Raw genomic sequence first — 16,987 nt, 5'->3', positions numbered from 1 at the left:
CCATACTCAGAAAGAGCCACCAAAGTGCTTCAGAGAGTATTTTGGTTTGTTTAGCATTTTTTAATTTACTACATGATTCCTTGTGTTCCTTCATAGTCTGGATTACTTCAGTATTCATTTACAATGTAGGAAAAAATAATAATAAAACACTAAATGAGAAGGTGTGTCCAAAATTTTTACTGGTTTTGTATATTTATAATATTTTTTTAAATATTAAAACTACTCATTTTTTCCCCAGATTTCACCCGAGAAGTCAATATTTCAACGTCACACATTAATAATGCACATTCTGTATGCAAGTTTAAATAAATAAAAAAAAGTAAACTATGTAGACATCATTTGTCTCCGACTGATAAATCAAAGAAAAATATTTTGTACTATTTTGTGCTGTTCTGGTTAGATATCTACCTCAGCAGTGCTGTTTTTACCATTAATGTATCTCAGTAGTGCAATTACAATAATTACTGGACACATTAATGTCACATGGAGCTGACAAACTAAGAATATACACACAAAAGGCAGCCAGTCTTTTGGCTGGAAATAAGTAGCTCAGTTAACATTGCTATCCTAGCCCTGTAGCTACAGCTTGTATATTTTTCCTCACCTCATTCCTCCTCACCTGAATCCTAATCACACTCACCTGTTACTCATCAGATCTGTGTAAATACCTTAATTTTGATTTTTAATCAGTTTCTTCAGATTTCCGTTCCACCTCAAATATTTACTGGAGTTACACACAAACCGCCTGTAGATGGCTGATTTTATCAGAGAAAAGCTGCATTTAAAGCACAATGCTCTGAATACAAAAAATACACAGAAAGATGAAGCTTAAATGAAGCTTAGACTTGAACAGAATTTAGATAATACAAGAGAACATAACATTACCTAAAATATAAACAAATTATTAAATATATACTTAAAAACATAAGACATGGTACATTAGGGTGTTAAAATCCTGAAAACTAACAAAAAATCACTGTGGATATTTTCCAAAATGACCCTGTGAACATGATCTCCCAGAGGAGAAGGTATAGTTTGTGGGACATGTAAGTCTCCATCACTGCTTACAACAATCTTAAGCTGTTTCCACATTAAACGCAATACTTTTTTTAGACAAATGTTGATGGTTGCCAAATACTTGATGCTTTCCAAATGTAGCAATTAATGAACAAACTAGGCACTCCCAGATGTAAAACAGCTATTATGGTTTTAAATAAAAAAATTGTGTGAGCACTAACAAAGCCTGGAGTACAAAAAAAGCACAAACACAACAGCAACCAAAACAGACATTAGTAAGTCACTGCGAAACCAGAGTACAGGCAAGATTTAAAAATAGCAGACAGGCAAATAACAAGGCAAATAATTTAAAGGGAAAATCCAGACAATGTAAGGGCTGGCTCAAGGGCTAGGCGCCCTCCGACCACCAGAGGGGGGCAACGGGCAGCCTCAGGTAGCAATCAGGCCTAATCAGGAACACCTGTGGGTTGGTTTTAAAAGAGTGAGGAACACAGACCAGCAGTTGCTGTGTCTTTGTGTGTGTGAGAGTGTGTGTGAGTGGCCAAGTGGCTACTATTCCTTATACTTTCGAAGGCTGTGCCTTCCTTTTCTCCTTTATTTTCTCCTTTATCTCAGTTTTTCAGTTTTCCTTTTGTTGGAGGAGCCATTTTGTTTTGTTTAACTATTTTTCCCTGTCCCTGGGAAAGCCAGCCTCCTCCTGGCATCCTTTGTTCTCTTTTTCCCGCCAAAACCCCCACATTGGGTGCAGGTTGTTCTTTGGTTTTCTACCTCCTTTTTGGACCCACCACCTCTAAAACAATCCCTACCATTTCTCACCACAGCTGTTTTGGCTAAAAGAGTGGTAGAGCACTCCTCTACCAAATAAACTTTGGTTTATTTTTTATTTCCAATTTAATCTGCTCTCAGTCTTGTCTACACTGCCCTTGGGTCCTATTAACTGCCTTTACTAGGTAGCTCACCCAGTAAGGTGGTTTTGATCTAATAACCTAAGTTTGATTCCCTTTCTGGGTGAGCCCTTACAGACAAGAAGACGAAGCAGAGATCATAGACAGTATAAATCCATAGGTCTGATATATCGTTTCTTTATAAGTTTTACAGTCAGTTTTTTGAGATAATGTAAATTAAAACTAATGAGATGATGCCCTAGGAATTAGATCCAAAGGGCAATCTGACTGTTCACTCAATTATACTACATGCTATATTCACAGGGATATTTAAAAAAAATCAACAGTAAAAATTTGTTGCTTTTCAGGATTTTAGCAGTCTGATATATAAAGTCTGACAGAGTTTTTTTAATGATGTGAGAATAAATTTAACTTACAGGAAACCAAGGATGCATAACATTTATACGTTTTATAATTGCTTGTATTGTCATATTGAGACAGAAGGTGTCAGAATCAGTGCTGAAATTAGTTTCGGAACTGTCTTTCCTCCAGATTATTTGTAAAACCTTGTGCACTCAGAACAAAGTGATCTGGTAAAAGCTGGCTGGTCGATAGCTGGTTTCCATGCCCACCATTTGTAACAGTGTACCTTATGGAGAGGGTGCTGCTAGCCAACTCTGCCCTCCAGCCAGACAACAAAGACTGTGAAGAAACCGTGGAAGCGTGCTCTGAATCTGTGGAGCATTCAGCTTTACTGCACCACATCAACATCTGCTTTACTACCTGTGAAAGTGACAGGTATTACACAGTCATGCAAAAGCGAACAATGTTTAATACTTATAGAATAATGCTGATTATTATTTAAGAGTAATATCATATTGAATCATATTAGATCATCTCTCTAGCTGCTTTCAGTGAAGTATAACAAAGCACTGATGAATCCAGCTCTACAGAGATTGTTCTGACCTTTATATTTTAAATTAAAAAGGAAATGAGGACAGACCGGACTAGTATTTTCTATATTAGTAAAATGAGGCACAATTTAAAAAATCAAATCTAGTACTAAGCTGTGTTAATACGCTGAAAAACCTTGCATTAGTGTAATTCCAAAACTCCACTAAATTACTGCATTATCACAAAGAAAAATGAACAAAGAAGCTGACTGAATTTAACTGATATCTGTTCATTACTTCCAAACAAATAGAATTTATTATATTAACCCTACTGTACATAAACTGTACGTAAAAATGCAGATACATTTTCTACATAAATGCTATAAACATCTGAAAAAAGATCATACAATAGTTAGACAAACACTATGTAGTATCCTGTCACAATATACATTTTTGCTTGGATGATATATTGCCCAATAAGTTAAGTAAAAAAGTAGTTTTATGTCTATTTTATGCCACTTAATGGCAACTATGGAGTTTAAAAGTCAGTTTATGTCTATTTTATGCCACTTTACGGCAACTATGGAGAGAAAAGGTCATTCAATATCTATTTTATGCCACTGTATTCCAACTATGGAGTTAAAAAAGTCATTTTATGTCTATTTTATGCCACTTTTTGGCAACTATGGAGTTAAAAAGTAATTTTATGTCTATTTTATGCAAATTAATTCCAACTATTGAGTTAAAAAGTTATTGTAAGTCTATTTTATGCCACTGTACTCAAACTTTTGAGTTAAAAAGTCATTATATATCTGTTTTATGCCACTTTATTTCAACTATTGAGTTAAAAAGTAATTTTATGTCTATTTTATGCCACTGTATTCCACCTATTGAGCTAAAAAGTCATTGTATGTCTATTTTATGCCACTGTATGTTAACTTTTGAGTTAAAAAAGTAATTGTATGTCTATTTTATGCCACGTCATGTCATATATTGAGTTAAAAAATAATTGTATGTTTATTTTATGCCACTGTATTCCACCTGTTGAGTTAAAAAGTAATTGTATGTCTATTTTATGCCACTGTATTCCGAATATTGAGTCATAAAGTCATTTTATTTCTATTTTATGCCACTGTATTCCACCTATTGAGTTAGAAAAATGATTTTATGTATATTTTATACCACTGTATTCCACCTATTGAGTTAAAAAGTAATTTTATGTCTATTTTATGCCACTGTATTCCAATGCCTGAGTGAAAAAGTAATTTTATGTCTATTTTATGCCACTGTATTCCAACTATTGAGTAAAAAAGTCATTTTATTTCTGTTTTATGCCACTGTATTCCAACTATTGAGTAAAAAAGTAATTGTATGTCTAATTCATGCCACTATATTCCAACTATTGAGTTAAAAAGTCATTTTATGTCTATTTTCTGTCTATTTTACGCAACTTTATTGAAAGTATTGAGTTATAAAGTCAATTTTATGCCACTTATATTATGATCACAACAAATACTAGCATAGAAATAATGTGATTACAATCTTTTATAGAGCACTGTACTTTTAGGAAATAAGAATATAAATACATTGAATTTGAAATATATAATCTAAGCAAAACAGCTGTTATTGCTGTTATTGGGGAAAAATAATACTGTGCAAAAATGCAAAAATGATTGAGCTCATGTCCATATATTGTATGATAAATCAATAAAGTAATTATCGTTACATGTCTATAAAATGTAACATGTAACTCTATAGTGTTTTCAAAGCATCTTGCTACTGGTTATCATCTTCTAAACCATCAGAAATCACATACAAATGCCAAAATATTAGTAAAAATATCAAAAATAAGCAGTTTTACAATAATGAAGTGCAAAGTAAAATAATTCTATTTTTCTTACCTTCTGTCACAAGACGTAATAAACACACAGAGAGAGTGAGAGTGTGTGTGAGCTCAGTTCACTCCTTAAAGCTCCTTTGAGCCCAGCGCTGAGGCAGCACTACTTCAATCTGTCTTCTATCTCCAAAATACTGCTGAACGGCAGCCAGTTAATCTAACTCGTTAATACCAACACGTGTCCGCTTACATCCCGTACACACATACACAAACACACACACACACACACCCCACTCTCTCTCTCTCTCTCTCTCTCTCTCTCTCTCTCTCTCTCACACACACACACACACAAGCCCATACACACTCTGCTGTTAATCTGCCCAATCAAATACTACCTGGTTACTGTGTGTGTGTGTGTGTGTGTGTGAGAGAGAGAGAGAGAGAGAGAGAGAGAGAGAAAGGCTTCTCTTGTGTTGTTTTGCCTGTGGCCGGCAGGAAGAAGGGGATCAGTGGTCTCTCTCTCTCTCTCTCTCTCTCTCTCTCTCTCTCTCTTTCTCTCTATCCAAATTCCTTATAAGAAAAAGTTGTTTTTCTTTATTTGATCCAAATGTACAGAACAGCTCCAACGCTCCAAAAAGCACAGAAGGAATTATTCATCTGAAAAATGGGGAAAACTGAGCAGTATGAATAAAAAAATCAGATCTTATGTTCCAGTGAACTCGCTATATATGACATAATTTGATGCAAACCTGAACAAAGCATAATGTTGAAGTATCAGTATATATATATTTTTATATTATTTGTTACCAAAAACACTGCTGGATATTTAAATACTAAATGTGAAAAGTAATTTTTATTAAAAGTTACATTAAATTAAAAGTTAAATTTTTTTGTTAGGGATTTGGCAACCGAAAATGAAAAAAGGCACTTTTGCTGTTTCGGTCAAATAAGTATATAATAATTTATAGCAAAGAAATGACTTAATATTTTACGTCATATTGCAGCTTTTCTGCTAACGTTGGCAAATTTAATGAAAACCTGCAAACAAAATGTGATCCACCTTTTAACCAAATGTTTCATTTAATAGGTTTCATTAATTACAGCATCCCTACTCTTTCTTTTTTATTTCACTGACTCTGTAAACTGCACTGGATTTTGTTGTTTGAGATGGTGAAATAATGTCATCATGCTGCTCCTTTAATTATGATGTTTCTACAGTATAATTTGAACAAGACTGTATTTGAGACTGTCATCCCTCAAGAAACCAAAACATATCTGCTAAAACGACCCATGCATTGTTCTCTTTTAAGAATTACATCACATACACATATGATGATCATGATATTACAATACAGCTGACATATTTATATTTTTTTATTCCATTCTCTCCCCAATTTGCAAGGCCAATTACCCAACCCACTCATTAGGACTTCCTTTGTCACTAGTGATGCCCGAACCCCAGGAGGGTGAAGACTAGCGCATGCTTCCTCCGATACATGTGAAGTCAGCTACCGCGCTCTCGGAGGAAAGCGCAGCGACACAGTTATGATACATCAGCTCAGTGATTGCACTGCCTTGTGCTGATCAACATCACCCTGTGGAGTGATGAGGGAAAAGAGCGCCATCTACCCATCCAGAAAGAGTAAGGCCAATTGTGCTCTCTCAGGGCTCTGGCAGCTGACGGCAAGCTGCATGAACAGGATTCGAAAACAGTTGCAGCACTTAGATCGCTGGACCACTCAGAGCCCCTAATATGGCTGATAATTTAAATTTATTCTACACTACATAGAACAAATTACTGGCCTCATAAACTGTTTTTTCCAAAGCTAGAGACGGAACCAGTCCGATCCATTATTGGTATCGGGTACAATATTGTCATTATTAACATCAGATAAGATATTGGGCGAATAAGATCGATCCACCAACCGATCCTGATTCCAGGATTCATAAGCAATAATATCTTAAAATATTCTGACACAATAAAAAAAAAAACTCTATAAAGTGATAATAGTAATATACTTGAAAGCAACTATATTTTGTATGTTTTGTTATTTTTTGTTATGTTTTGTATTTACTTGTATTTGTTAGTTTGCAGTTTATATACATGCAATAAATATACTGCACTTTAGTTTTTTATGGCAATTTTTTTACATTACTTTACTATTTTTTATATTTTATACAAAATCAGGGTCAGTAAGTTACTGTTTACTGTTAACTTTTTTTAGATTCTTCTCAATGTGTAAACCTAAATGTGTAATTATACAATGCACTTTTCATTTTCAATAGTCCGATGTTAAGTTAAATGTGCTCTTTTTCACTGGATTATGTGAATCATAGTAAATTTGTAAGCAGGACTTCCAAAAAAGAAGAATTATTCAGCAGAATGTAAACTCTACCATATTTTGATAACAGAGACCTCAGGGACCACGACTAATTTTTCCAGAAATTTAGAAAAAAGGAGTGATACGTACAAACTAGCGAGATAACTAATGTTAGCAGTGAACTAGCTAACATATTAATGTTATCAGGGAGGGCACTGGCCTTAGTGACAAGCTAGCTAACCTTAGCAACAAGCTAGCTAGCCTTAGCTGCCAGCTAGCTAACCTTAGCGACAAGTTAGCTAACCTTAGCAACAAGCTAGCTAACTTTAGATGCCAGCTAGCTAACCTTAGTGACAAGGTAGCTAACCTTAGTGACAAGGTAGCTAACCTTAGCTGCCAGCTAGCTAACCTTAGCGACAAGTTAGCTAACCTTAGCGACAAGCTAGCTAACTTTAGATGCCAGCTAGCTAACCTTAGTGACAAGGTAGCTAACCTTAGCTGCCAGCTAGCTAACCTTAGCGACAAGTTAGCTAACCTTAGCGACAAGCTAGCTAAATTTAGATGCCAGCTAGCTAACCTTAGCGACAAGCTAGCTAACTTTAGATGCCAGCTAGCTAACCTTAGCGACAAGCTAGCTAACCTTAGCTGCCAGCAAGCTAAACTTAGTGACAAGCTAGCTAACATTATCTGCCAGCTAGCTAATCTAAGCGACGAGCTGTTTGAGGGCAAATTGTGATTCAGAAGAGTTTTAGAAGAGACACAGATTTCGCGATAGAATGCATTTAAATTCAGCATGTGTATATTTTTCCTCTTCTAAAAAGACATGAACAACAGCAATAATATTGTTAAATAAGAAAAAGATATTCAAATAATAAAAAAAATATATAATAAAAATATTTTTTGTATAAGAATGTGTGTCCTTACCGGCAGCTGCATATTAGAATTGGATCGCAATTCAAAAAAAATAATAAATTGGTCCATAAGTAATTAAATCTAAGATCTTAGAAAATATTTATTCAGCTTATATCCTGCAAAAACTAAAAAAAAAAAAAAAAATCATGCCAGCTAGCTAACCTTAGCTGCCAGCTAGGTAACCTTAGCGACAAGTTAGCTAACCTTAGCTGCCAACTAGCTAACCTTAGCGACATGCTAGCTAACCTTAGCTGCCAGCTAGCTCACCTTAGCTGCTAGCTAACTAATCTTGGCTGCCAGCTATCTAACCTAAGAAAAAGCTAGCTAACCTTAGCTGCCAACTAGCTAATCTTGGCTGCCAGCTAGCTAACCTTAGTGACAAGCTAGCTAACCTTAGCTGCCAGCTAGCTAACCTTAGCGACGAGCTGTTTGAGGGCAAATTGTGATCTAGAAGAGTTTTAGAAGAGACACAGATTTTGTGCTAGAATGCATTTAAATTCAGCATGTGTATATTTTTCCTCTTCTAAAAAGACATGAACAACAGTAATAATATTGTTAAATAAGAAAAAGAATAAGAAAATAAAAAAATAAAAAGAGTTTTTGTATAAGAATGTGTGTCCTTACCGGCAGTTGCATATTAGAATTGGATTGCAATAAAATAAATAAATAAATTGGTGCATAAGTAATTAAATTAAAAATTAAATCTAAGATCTTAGAAATTATTAATTCCGCTTATAACCTGCAAAAAATAAATAAAATTAAGCCCATCTACAGACATAAACTTGCACAGCCTATTTTAAAAACATAGTAACCCACATTCTTCTCTATTTAAAAGGTGAGATGTGGTGTCACAAACCTCTGAACCATATGCTTGTAGAAACAGTGGAACTAGGTCATAAGCAGTGATGCAATTAATTCAGTTGAAGCCCATTCACCACATGCATTATGAATAACAGCATCAGCATTACCAAAAGAAGCTGAACATGAAGGAAGAAGAGCCCGTGTTTAAATATGATGAACAAACAGTTTATCCATGTGTGATGATGGATTAGATCTGATACAGTACTAGCATAGATCTCACTGTGTGACTAATAAAGAGAGCAACAGCTAAACTTTCTCTAATGTCTCTCTGCAAACTGGGAATCAACCGATACGCATCATCCATAAATCAGTAAAGGATAAACATGATGAAAAATGTACTTTGTCTGTGCTTGTGTATATATATCTGGAGTGCATACCAACCCACAAACATTTAAGCAAGACAACTCAGTCAGCTGTGTGCTGCTTATGTCAGAAAAAAGGGGAAAAAAGGGGAATGCATGAATGCTGACCCTTTCATTGGTCTTCACAGAAGCATTTAAACCAGAAAAGCCTCTGAATGGCTTCGTTCTAAGCCCTGGACCATTAGAGGATGAAACCGAAACTTTACATGAAGCAATGCTGTTCAGATAAATAATCACAGATATAGTTCACATTACACATACATATAAGCCTTAAAATTGAAGGTCAGACTTGCTGTGTGGAAGTAATCAAAGGGAACGAAGTGGTTCCTCTTTGACAGGGGTGTTCAAAATCTGGTTTGCAAAGAGCCAGGGTGGTTGTAGGTTTTCATTCTAAACAATCAGTAGCACACCTGATTTCACTTGTTGGTTATTGGTTATTATCATTAGTTGCATTATTAGTTGGTCATATGTTGGCTGGTCTTCAAACAACATTTGCTGTGCTGTTCTGAGCTGTTGCTGTACTCTGCGAATCTTCTTTTCCACCATTCTCTCTTGAATAAATGCATCATTTGTCTTCTTTTCTATTTGTTTTAGAGACACATGCTTCTGCTTGGCTGGCATGAAAACTTGCAGTGGCACTGGCCCTTTGCAGAAGCAATTGGACACCTTTGCTCAAACAATTTTTGTAGCATCTTCATTACTGTATAATAGATGCAACCATACTTTTATATACAGCTCTGGACAAAAATAAGAGACCACTTTAGTTTCTGAATCAGTTTCTCTAGTTTTGCTATTTATAAGTACAGGGGTTGGACAATAAAACTGAAACACCTGTCATTTTAATGTGGGGGGTTAATGGCTGAATTGGACCAGCCTGGTGGCCAATCTTCATTAATTGCACATTGCACCAGTAAGACCAGAGTGTGATGGTTCATTTTCATTTTCAGTTTCATTGTCCAACCCCAGTATATGTTTAAGTAAAATTAATATTGTTGTTTTATTCTATAAATGCAAAGAAAACATGTTTATATTCATAAAGTTTTAAGAGTTCAGAAATCAAAATTTGGTGGAATATCCCTGGTTTTTAATTACAGTTCCCCTCCACTAGTCTGACCCACTGCTTTTGGATAATTTTATGCCACTCACTCCTGGTTCTAATATTCAACCAGTTCAGCTTGTGACCATCCATCTTCCTCTTGATTACATTCCAGAGGTTTTCAGTTTTGTAAAATCAAAGAGACTCATACTTTTAATGGTTTCTTATTTTCTTCCATAGCCATAATTTAATCAGATTTTAAAAAGAAGAAGCTAAGAAGAATCTTGCCAGTAAACAAATGCTAATTAGGTGGCATGACCATCGCTTCATAACCGGGGCGGAGCGAAATGGAGATCGGACCATTTTTCTACTGTTGCTCCGGAACAACAGGTTACAAAGAAATAAAAAAATCCATGTCTGTTTTTAGCCTTCAAAACCCCTATTATTTGTTATTGTGTTCCGCGAGCCGCGTCTTTTCCGATTTCAAAGCGGATCAAACAGGGGGAAGCCTGGATCAGTAAGCAGCGTCTGTGTGTGAGAGAATAGTCTCAGTGTTTGCTTTAGAGTCTTTGGCTTCTTTTGTCCTCTTTCAAGCACGGCTGGGTGCTAACAAGTGGAGAGCATGTATAACAGGCAAGCAGGAAGCTAGCAGGCCAGACACTTTCACCATCAACTTCTAGGAAGGAAGTTCAGCCATAACAGCATTTCTATTTTCATAGAAAACCCGTTGGGGGGTAACAGAGGTGGTGTTACAGGGTGCGCTGAGGTGCAGGTGATTGTGTAATGCAGGGCTGCTGAGATAGACTGTTTTGTAGGATAATACTAAAGCAAATCAATGGGAAACCCAAAGGACACTTGGAAAAGGCCTTAAGATTAAAGATCTGGAAAAAGAAAGAGCACATTAAAAGGAAGTCTCTTAATAAGCATTTCTTATAGCATTTTTTTAAGTTGCCATCTAAAATTTGGAAAATATTTGATTAAATGTTTTCATATGTTAAAAGGCTTTAATTTCATTTTTTTTAATTACATCTTACATTTAGAGAACCTGTGTTTTCATCATGATGCACATCTGCATGAGACATACCCACAGTTCCCCCACTTTTTCAGTAGAGGTGTGCCAAAAAATCGATTCACATAAGAATCTTGATTCTCATTTACTACGATTCAGAATCGATTTAAAATGTCCCAAAATCGATTCTGAGGGGCGGGTTTTAGACTGATTTTGGGCTGGGTATTTTTGTTGGACCTGGCAACCCTGGGGATAGCGCTTGTCCTTTCAAACGGAGATCTTCCAGACACACACAGAGCGTAGGTGTTTGAGAATCACCGGTAAGATGGCAGAACAAGCACTATATTACATTAGATTAACGTGTAGTTTCAATGTTTTATGGCAGAATGCTTCATAACAAGCATAAAAAAGATCGCTAGTAGTTAGTTTCAGTAACTGTTAGCTAGCTAACTAGCTAACTTTCCAGTTCCACCTTAAATAACGCTACAGGTGGCAGCGGGCTGCAGCATTTAAGGCGGAACGGAAAAATACAATAAGCTAATCAGAGCTAATTTCAGCTCCTCATCACAGAGGAATTAAGGAATGGACCATATGAATTAATTTCTCCACCTCCTGCCCCCTTTCTGAAGAAATACAACGACCTTAAATTAACTAGTTAATCAGCAGCTGCTCCTGAACTTTAGCGCTCCACTGCTATCATCACATCAGCCCAGCAGCGTCACCTACACACCACCGCTAGTAGCCTGGTAATAAAGCAGTGTTATTTATTATTTATTTATTGTTCATTAACGTCATTGTGATATCCCAGTGATTCCTCTGTCACTGAGGACCCACATTCCTGCACATTTTATTGTTTTTGTAACACATTACCTGCTCCAGGACCAGTGTATATTATGGAGGGGTTTTTTTCAATAAGATTCATAAGCCAGAAGCAGAAATTTTTATAATTCAAATCGTTTTGAATCAAAAATCGATTTTGAATCGAATCGTGGCCCCCAAAATCGGAATCGAATCGAATCGAATCGTGAGATAGTAAACGATTCCCACCCCTATTATTCAGCATATTATCCAGTTAAGTACTACTTACCCAAGTGTACTGACCACAATTACCTCACTTAAGAATGCCTTCTCAGGTTTCATAGCCACTGCACTTAACATGGCTAAAACAGCAAACCTCATTTTCCATGTTTTTTTTGCCGATTTTTGTTCCGTTTCATTTTTTTTCAACACTAAGTAAATGAAATAGTCTAAATGTATTTTTTTTCATTTTGATCACTGAACACTAGCATAACATCCTAGCATACATAACAACAAAGCACAAAGCATTTACCTCAGCAGTGCTATCTAGCTACTATTCTAATTATGAATTTACCTCAACTGTGCTACTCTAGTCAGACATTTAAGTGCAAATTCAGTCATGGAAGTGTTGGCACCCCTAAAATGTTGTTTATTTATTTTGTGTGTACTCGATCGACACAAAAAAACAGTACAAATAGCCAAAATAGTAATAGTAATAGTAATTGCATACAGAATCAATCAATACTTAATCTGTATGTGCCAAAGGATTATGTAGCCCATGAACTGATTTTGGTAGAATATCTCAGATAAAAAAGATGCGTAAATTTATAACTGTGAGGACATAACTCACATAAGCAGATTTCAGGTCTACCTCTGTCTGAACAGGTTCATTTGTTTTCTTCTCAGTGCTTTAAAAAGTTTCCTCCAAAAATCTTTCAATATTACACTCAGAAAATCTCCCAGGTAAAAGACTGTGATCATTACTAAGCAATTCCAAACTGAAAGTGCTGCATTAATCAGTAGAAACTATCAGCCTTGACCTGAATTAGAATGTAAAAATTAGGACGGTTCAGTACCTTATTCCCAGTTGATGACATTTCTCCACTTTGCTTACAAGGAAGAACACAACCCGTAATTACCACAATGCCAAACTGATACTTAAGCTGACTTCATTTGTTTAGCTGTGCAGCACTTCCTGCCTCCACCCAGGTAAGGGAGGCAGGTGACCAGTAGCATTCTGTGGAACTGATAGATTACTGATAAAGTACTGATAGAAAGGACGGTAGTTCACTTCCTTCTGTGGACAAGCTGTGCATAATGCATTTGCACTGGGAGACAATGGTGTTGATATAACACATTTTGTTCATGGTAAATAAAATGTTTTAATCATGTAAATTCAAAAATATTTTTTTCCAAGCATACAGAACGTGGTTGCAACATGCTTTAGACATACTGTTTGTTCATTATCACTGTAAATATCCGCACTGTGAGTGGCAATATTTATAAAGACAACATTAAAGTCTTAGAAAATATCACAGCATTTCACAATTACCCTAAACCATTAACATAATAATAGTAAGAAAAGAGGAGCTTTTATTCCACTGATAATATATCAAAATTTTATTGTATTGACCGAAATTAAGAAATATATTGTGATATTAATCTTTGCCATATCGTCCAGTCCTAATTAAAAATATTAATATATGCTACGTCTTGATAGGCTGAAATATAATCATATTATTTTAGGACCATATCGCCTACCCCTACCCACAATGCACTCTGAGGTAGGGGTGTGCCATATCATATCGTTCACAATAATATTGCCAATATTTCATTTTTGAATATCGTGATTAATATTATACCCTGAAATATAGTTCCATAACCCCCACCCCTAATTATCACATAATGGTACTACTTTTTTGCTGTTTTTTGCAAAATAAAAATTCACACTGTTCTCATTTACCATATTGTATGCAACAATAAATGAAAAAAAGATTCATTCTGTTACAGTAGTGTATTCTTGATTTTTTTTTTTTTGATTGAGTGTTTTGTTATATCCCCAAAAGTATTGTTATCACAAAGATACCATAAAATATTTTGATATTATTTTAGGGCCATATCACCCACCCCTACTCTGAGGTTTAAAAAAAAACGTTGATTTATTGAGAGATTTTGGTCAATTTCCACACTTCAAAAGAAACTACCCAATCAGAAGTCTAAAACTGCTAATTACTACATATAATGCGAACAGTTATACAAACTATATATGTATAAATCTTTTAAACTGGCACAATGAAAATAAGCTAATTTTAGCTAATTTATATTACCATATCAATTAATCAATTAATTTCAGAAATTCCTAGCTCACTTGATATTAAAGCAAACAAGAATTTCACACTTAAAGACTAAATAAAGACTAAAATTAAGTGCCCCACACAGTGCCCACTTAGCCTAATGTGCACACATACACAAACGCTCATGTGTGCCCACAGCAAACCCGGTGCCCTACTTCTCTGAGGGGTGTGGCCTGTCTGACAACCGCTTGCAGGCTAGCTGTGGATCAGGTGAAGCCGAGTGGAATGAATGACCCAGAGACAAATGGAATTACACACAGTTCTCACCAACGCTAGAGTTCCTGCAGCCCTACTAAACCACAACGTCTGGGTCACGATGTACAGAGCATCAGATAGCTCGCAGATTCGAAAAAAATCACCAAATAAATTATAGTGAATGTGATACATCTTTCATCATTAACAAGAATACTATTCATTTTGGCAACTAAGATGTGCTACATTAATGCTGCAGCCCCTCTTTTAACTGCTGGCAATACAGTGCTGAGTCACCTGGAATAGTTTCTCAGCATCTAGAAAGAATGAGTTCCTGGAGGTGCTGAATAATAGTTGCTGCTTTTCCTTAACGCTGTGAAGCTTCAGCTCATCCGAAATCACCATCTCAAGAGGCAAAACTCTTTTATTTGTTGTTTACTACAAAAATGCATGTCCATATGAATCCACAATGTAGAAAATAAATTAAATAAGGAAATAAAGGGACAAAAATGAGATTGTGTGTTCACACTTTGGTACTTTGGTACTGTAATAAGCAATATTGACTGTGTCCAAAAGTTCACAAGATTACACATTTACTAACTAAATATCAGTACTTTTCACAGTGAAATGTCTTTTGGGAATTTAGATATTTTGGGAATTTACTTTCATTTTAAAGCTGTAGAGAAAGATAGAAAAAGGAGCTGAATCCACAGTAAGCTGAGTTGAAGGACATGGCATATATATATATATATATATATATATATATATATATATATATATATATATGTATATATATACATATATATACATATATATATATATATATATATATATATATATATATATATATATATATATATGTATATATATACATATATATATATATATATATATATATATATATATATATATATATATATATATATAATCATTGACTATTCAACTAATCGTTAAAATAATCAAGAGCTTAGTTGAATACCAAAATGATCATTAGTTGCAGATACAAGCAGTTTTTGTACTAAACAAAATGCAAAAATATTTAAATTATATTCATTTAGGAAAAAAGTATGAACAAAATCTGAAAATCACTGCAACATAAAAAGATCTTTACAGGTTTCTGACAGAACTACAAGCCAATTTAATGAGATTCCTCTGGAAGCTGCTATATGTAAGGATATTTAATCTCAATTATTCCATTGTTCCATTCTAATTACTAATTACTAATAATTTTTCGCTCTATAAGACAGAATTAAAATCCTTTCATTTTCCCAAAAATTGACAGTGTCTCTTATAATCCGGTGTGCATTATGTATGAATTTTACCAGTCAGGTTGTAAGGAGCAGTAAAGTCACTCTGTTGAAGTACAGTTATACAGGAGTTTCAGTGAAGTTTCTCCAGCACCGAGGCTGCAGCAGAATTAGCATTAGCTTCTAACTGCAGCGCTAGCTCTTTTGCTGTTCAGAAGTCATTATATTGGACTGTATCCCTGGGTTACCGGAACAATCAGGATTCCTCAGTGTAGTGCTGTCGGGGCAGCATTTACTAGCGCTAAGAGCTGCTAACCACAGCTAGTGCTGCTGCTAACTGCGGCTAACACTGCTGCTTACTGTGCAAAAATACAAAAAATCTAAGCTTACTGTAAGTAAACGAAAGCTCTTCACTCACCCAAATAGACCGTTTTCAAGAGACAAATCTGTGTAGATTAACATCCAGCGTTTGTTAGACTTTGTTGTTTTCTTTTAGGAATCACAGTTTTGTGTATTTAGGTGCCCTCCGCGGCGAGACCTGCTAAACTATTGTTGCCTGAAATGCGCCTTAAAATCTGGTGCGCCTTATGTATGAAAATAGATCCGAAAATAGACGTTCATTGATAGTGCGCTATATAGTCCGTACAATATGGTAATCTGATTAACCTTCCATCGCTACTGCAAACTATTATTTACAAATCCAGGTTTGATCCACCATTGCAAAACTGAATATCACAATACTTATATAATACCTATAGTAGCTAGGCCTGTTACATAAAACATAATGCCAAATACAAAAAAATAAACTCAGGAGACCAGGAGGGGGAGCCATTGTGGCAAAGTGATTTAAAAAAATCAATGCATTCCTGGACTGTAGTCATTAAAACCATTGGGCTGAACCAGAATCAGTGAAAAGCCTTTTAAGACTAAAAGCAGCGGTATCTCTTACATCTAAACACTGAGCATTCCTTGCTGGTGCCCATTACAGGAGTTCCTTACCCTACTGGTCCATTTACTGGCTACTGTCCATTAAATAGTATTTGTAATGGGTCTGGCATGACACAGAACTGTGACAGAAATACAGCAGCAGCAGAATAACTCATGAATAATGTGTGATAGACAGAAGCTGATTAGGTCACAGCGAAAATGGATCTGCCTCCACAGAGGCCACATAACCAGCTACGCTCTTTCACACAGTAAAGCTGAGTCATTATGCTCCTCTCCATCCAGCAGCAGAGAGATAGAGGGAAAAAAGCCATAGAGC

General features: G+C 35.5%; 1 protein-coding gene across 2 annotated transcripts in view; it reads right to left on the bottom strand.

Moving 5' to 3' along the window:
- The window catches only part of slco4a1 (solute carrier organic anion transporter family, member 4A1), a 59,498-nt gene that overhangs the window by 35,380 nt on the left and 7,131 nt on the right, over window positions 1–16,987 (bottom strand). The window contains exon 1 of one of the 2 annotated variants that reach the window (XM_022677346.2): window positions 4,696–4,941. The exons of the other annotated variant lie outside the window; for it this stretch is intronic. The gene's annotated coding sequence lies outside the window, so the exon portion shown is untranslated. Of the gene's footprint in view, window positions 1–4,695; window positions 4,942–16,987 lie in introns of those variants that run through there. 2 annotated transcript variants of the gene reach the window in all.

This window comes from Astyanax mexicanus, chromosome 13 (assembly GCF_023375975.1).
Source record: "Astyanax mexicanus isolate ESR-SI-001 chromosome 13, AstMex3_surface, whole genome shotgun sequence".
Classification (NCBI taxonomy): domain Eukaryota; kingdom Metazoa; phylum Chordata; class Actinopteri; order Characiformes; family Acestrorhamphidae; genus Astyanax; species Astyanax mexicanus.
This window is presented reverse-complemented; position numbering and strand designations above follow the sequence as displayed.